This window comes from Otolemur garnettii, unplaced genomic scaffold, assembly GCF_000181295.1.
Source record: "Otolemur garnettii isolate 467f Iridium unplaced genomic scaffold, OtoGar3 scaffold00169, whole genome shotgun sequence".
NCBI classification, from domain to species: Eukaryota; Metazoa; Chordata; class Mammalia; order Primates; family Galagidae; genus Otolemur; species Otolemur garnettii.
In genome coordinates this window covers 3273579-3279558 of record NW_003852564.1, presented here as the reverse complement: position 1 = coordinate 3279558, position 5980 = coordinate 3273579, and the positions used below count along the sequence as shown (strand labels likewise).

Below are 5980 nucleotides of genomic sequence, written 5' to 3'. Positions count from 1 at the left end.
AAGAAGAAAAGAAAAGAAAAGAAAAGCTATGCCTGTGTTCTAAGAGAAGAAAGTTACAGACTCTTCAAACAATAAATAAAGAAGGGAACCTAGCTCAATATAAGGAAGATAATTCTACATCATTGTGTGATACAAAGAGCTACTTAATTAGTACATTAACTTAATATAAAGAGCAATTAGTGAAGATAATAAAACAGCAGAAAGAGATAAGAAGGGAGATTACAAAAAGAACAAGTAGGAGGCCAAAACAGCATGATTATGCAATTATTGAATAAATTGAAAACACCACTACAATTGATTCACATAGGAAAAGATTAAGATAACAAATAGCATACACATGAAAAAGACAAAAATGTTAAAGTAATTAGAGATACCATCCAACATAAACGTAATTGTTTCCTATGTTGGGAAATCAGCAAATGAAACAGATCTATCGAAAGTTGCAATGCAAGAGAATTTCCAGGGTACAGTGGAAAAAGAGAAAGAATTTGCAGGCATGAGGACACTCTGGGTTCCAAAATACTTGAAACACACACACTAATTAACATACATCATTTTAAGTTTAAAAGAATAATTCTCCAAATACTAAGGAAAGAAAAATAATAGAATGCTGTGTGCCTAGTAAGAATAGTATAGTGGAAGGATTTTGGCTGACTTAAAATTTCTTGACATTACACGAGCAACAATGCAAGAAGGTCTAGAAGTTTCTGAAGAAAAATGTGGCCAGAGATTAGTACATGTGAGTACCTGTGTCAAGTTTGCAGCCCTTGCCTGTACGGTTCCACGGTGGACTCTGCTGTCCCTTCTTTGAACAAGTGAATAAGGGGCGGTGCCTGTGGCTCAAAAGGGTAGGGCGCTGGCCCCATATGCCAGAGGTGGCGGGTTCAAACTCAGCCCCAGCGGAAAAAAACAAAACAAAAAAAACAAGTGAATAAGAGATGGTGTGGCAGACCCGAACCTCACGTTCCAATGGCTAGTATTACAATCCCTTCTATCTTCAATTCTTGAGCTCAAGTGTAAGACTGCTTTATTGGAGAGAGAGGACAGTTGGAGTGTCCTTAAACAAAAAGCTATCTCACACATTCCACTCTGATTAGTCTGAATCATCTCAGGAAAAGCTCCAGACATGCTGGAGCAGAGCCCAGCTATCCCACCAGACTCTTTCTGCTTTTCTGCTCCAGATAAGGGTGAGAAAAATAAAATAGTTTTCTCTTTTAAGTCACTAAGTTCTAGAGTTTTTTAATGAAGGAATAGATATTTAAAACAATATATTTAATAATAAATGGTATTAAAAATAAAAGTAACAAATAGATATTCTCAATATTTCCTTTTAAATGGAAGAACACAAAACCTGTTAATCATTCTTGGAATATAATCCAATCAACATTGAATTAAAGATTTTTTTTTTTTTTTTTTTCCAGAGTGTCACTCTGTTACCCTGAGTAGACAGTAACTTCTCACTCTTGGACTCAAGAAGTCTCTTGTTTTAGTCTCCCAAGTAGTGGGACTACAGGCACCCACACAAAGCCCAGCTAGTTTTTCTGTTTTAGTAGAGACAAGGTCTAGCTCTTGCTCTGCCTGGTCTTCAATTGCTAAGCAGTCCATGTGCCTTAGCCTCCCAGAGTACTAGAATAACAGTGTGAGCCACTGTGTGAGCCTCCCAGAGGACTAGAATAACACTGTGAGCCACAGTGTGAGCCCAGCCCAAATTGAAGTTTTTCAAAATGGAATCATAGTGGTAAGAAAAACGAGTTATTAGCATTGGATTCATTCAAAACTAGTAATGCTATTGAACATTTTTTTCTGGATATAAAACAGAATTGAAACAACATGAACTTGGATGATGTTAAAATAATAGCATAACTAAGCACAAATGATAGAAAGGGTAGAGGAGATTGGAAAACTAGGCAAGAGCTAAAATTGTTACTTTCCTTATTTAAGAGTCAGCTAAACCACAGAGCTTGCAAGAAGCACCTCAATGCTTTTCAAGTCTCTAGTGAGATCTGTCAGAAAGTGTATTATTTAATTAGTAGACATATTTGTTTCAATATCATCAAGTCTCCCATTTTCATTTTTGCCTCTTTTTAAAAATAGTTTCTAACATAAATTGAATGCTTATATTATAGTTTCTATAGAATGATTTTACTTTTGCAAATATTACTTTATTTTCATCTGTATGCATTTATTAAATAATCTTTATAGCTGTGTTGTCCAATATAGTAACCACAAGCCACATGAGGTTATTTAAGATTAAATTAATAAAAAAATGAAATAAGAAATTCAGTTTTTTCTTTATTTTTATTGTTAGTTATTGTGGGTATATAATTGGGCGCTATAGCTCACACTCATATCCCAGTACTTTGGACTGCTGAGAAGGGACACATGCCATTTTTCAGTTTCACTAAGCACATTTCAAGCACTCAAAAATCATGTATGGATAGTCGTTACTACTCTGGATGATAGAGCAAAAACTCCACTTAATATTAATGATGGTAGGCTCAGCACCAATAGCAGAGCAGTTATGGTGTCAGCCACATACACTGAGGGTGGTGGGTTTGAACCCTGGCCAGGCCAGCTAAACGACAACTGCAACAAAAAATAGCTGGTCACTGTGGCAGGCACCTGTAGTCTCAGTTAACTTGGGAGGCTGAGGCAAGAGAATCTGTGACCTGTGACCCCACAGACTCTACCAAGGGTGACATAGTGAAAGTCTGTCTCAAAAAAAAAAAAAGTTAACGATGGTAACTTACATTAATTTGTGGGATGTTATTTAATATTTTACTTATGTGTTTATATTTTCTGGGTAAGGGGGTGATTATGAGTATTAATAAAAGACCACTAGAGGTAGACTGAAAATTGGGGTAGAGGGAGTGTGTACTGAAAAATAACTAGAATAGAAGTCTTAGAACAATTCACAATGACTAAGTAACGATTTATATACCTGTATGTTGGCCATAAACCTTACCTCTGAAATTTCGCATTCTGAAACAGGACAAGGTATATCAAATCATATAAACTTGAGTTGCTTTTTATAAAATCTTGTGGTGAAATGAGGAATATCAATTCTTTAGGAAAACTGACAAGATATAAAACGACTGTAGTTATTGCTAAAATGTAATAGGGGCGGCCATGGTCTTGGCTACTGCGCACTGCCTGGGTGTCTGGGCAATCCATGGGCAGCAGCAAGGGCCATGATGACAGGTTACCACGAGGAGCAGCTCAAGGAACTGGAGGCCCTGGAGTCCACCTACCCCAACTCCTGCACAGCTTGGTTGCACATTGATCTGACCCTCCTAACAACTACTCTTCCAAAATATAAAAAATATAAATGGAGTCTCCTGACACCACATGCTCCTTCAGCCATGCTTCACTTGACAAGGTCCTGCTAAGTGTTATCAGAAAATCCACCCAGCTTCACTATTATTGTGATATCAGGGGCTGGAGAAAATGATGCAACTGTCCAGACGACCCTCGAGTTTACATAGAGTGAAAAACACCCAGATAAAACTCCCCTTTATGAAATAGTCTCAATGATATTGCAAATATTTTAAAAGTATTAGCATTACAGGCTGAAGAAAATCTTGGTATGGTGATGATCTTTAGTGACAGCAGTGCAAGAAAAATTAAATGAAACAGTAGATCAGGTAAAAACTGGAAGAGAAGAAGAAAAGAAACAGAAATAAAAAGAAGCAGAAGAAGCTGAAAAGCAATTATTCCACGGCACTCCTGTTACAATGAGAATTTCTGAAATTGGAAGGTTAAGTTTGATGCAGAACTTTTGGAAATTAAAAAGAAATGGATGAAAAAAGAACAAGCAGGAAAAAATAAATTAAATGGGAAACAGTTATTTGAAACACATCATAATCTTGACACATCTGAGATCCAATTCTTGGAGGATGCTGGAAACAATATGGAAATAGATGAGTCCTTGTTCTGGGAAATGGATGACTTGGGACTGGAGGATGATGAGGATGATTCAGAATACAATCCTGTTGACCCCAAGAGTGACTCAGCTCACTGGTGGACTGTCCCCCTCTGCAGACAGGCTGGACTGCCACAGCATCTGTGGCTATGCTCAGAGGGTTTTGATTTTTCTTTCTTTTTTTCTGAGAAAAAATAATTTTCAGGGGAATATCTTCTGATAGCTTTCATCATTGAACTTAATAAACTGACCTTAAAATTTCAAATAAAAGAATAAAATAAAATAGGAATTTGTATTCTCTTGACTCCCAGCTCAATCCAATCTTCCTCTAGTGGAATTCAATTCCCCTTGGACTGTGGTAAGGAGTGAAGAAGGTGTTCATATTTGAACCCATCTCTATATTTCTCATCTCTGTCTGCCCATTGCCCCGAAGACAGTGATCTCCAAATTTCCAGTCCATGGTTCTGCCCAACCAGTGATGCTATCTCTTTCTTGGTAGTCTCATCCCTGACCTCCTCTGCATAGAGTAGAATCCTAACCAAAATCTGCTCCAGTGCTGTTCAGTACTGCAGACCCAACCATTTTCTCTGTTGAAATTGATTTTATTCTATTTAGCATTATACATTTATTGCTGTAAATGTAAAGTGTCTTGGAAAGAATAGTTCACACAAAAGTATTTTGTCCCTGATTGTACTCATGTGAACACGTATGCTAACATTGTCAGCAGTATTATTTTTAAATCCAAAGCATGACCTATATTGTTAAATGAGTTTCACTGGCCATTATGCATGCACTTATATAGAGCATGTTATTTTAGTACATGAGTAATAATGCTAATAAAAATAACAACAATGCAATAGCAACTGCATGCGAGACAGGTTTCAACACAGAAAAGCACGTGCAACGTGGCAACTCTAAATTTCCCTTCACCAGCAATTAAAAATCTTTTGGGAAAGAGAAAAAAGTCAAGTAAAGTTAGTTTTAAGAGTGCCAAGATACAGACTATTTTAGAAAAGAGAAATGACTTACAGTGCCAGCAATATGAAATGCTTTTTTGATTTCCAATTAGACTACTATCATGCACTTTATTTTTCTGTAATTGCTAAATAAAAAAATACATTTTTACAGTATTTGTGTGGTGTTCAACACTCACATGAAGCAAATGTCCCAGTCTCAGATACCTCTTTAAACTTAATGTTCTAGTGTTACAAAATGTATAAAGATATTTTGAATGAATATTGATTCTTAGAAGTCAGACAATCTCGGAAAAGAGTATCACTGTTAAGAAACAGTGAATTGAAAAATATATATTTCTCTTTAACCTAAAATCTACTTATAGACTATTAAACAAAAGAGCATTATTAAAGAATGACTTGAAATTAAATGTGTATTATTTCATTTATCTTAGAATTTCTTTATTATTCACAATATAGTCAACTTATTACTCCAAATAAAATAGAAGCAAGAGAAATTATACATTTTGGTAGCTGGGAAATGAGATATTCTTTGTATCTGGTAGAAAATAACAAATCCTCCCTTTTTGTTAAAATATACTACCTTTGGCCTCAGTTCTATATTATTTGGAAATAACTATTCTGGATTTTACCAAGTACAATCTCACATGGAGCCGTATTAGTAACTGTGAAGAACAATTTAGAATTACCATAGCTGTGCGCTTGCTCTCCTGCTCCCGTGGTAGTGAAGGTAAGAAGCAAATGTCTGGTTCATTCATGAAGTCAAGTAGAGTTCAAATCCTACCTTTGTGCTACTTTGCTGTGTAATCTTAGATGAAATCTTTTATCTTTATACATTTGTTTCTTCTTTCCCTTAAAGAATATAGAAAAATTAAAAAATATTTATTTAAATTCTTATCCAATTGCCCCTAATTCAAATGAGAATATTTTATTAAACTTTGTTATTAAATTGAGTAAAGAATGAGGTTTATAGCTTACTTGAAAATTTGTCATCATTTTTTAAAGTTTAGAAGACAGACTACATCCCCTCATCAACTATGCCCCAGTGTGAGTTATTGCCAAGATAATTTGATAAAAGATTGTG

General features: G+C 35.5%; 1 pseudogene; it reads left to right on the top strand.

The window, feature by feature from the left end:
* The first annotated feature begins 3194 nt into the window (after positions 1 to 3194).
* LOC100965450 lies at positions 3195 to 4120 on the top strand (annotated as a pseudogene).
* Positions 4121 to 5980: the final 1860 nt, after the last annotated feature.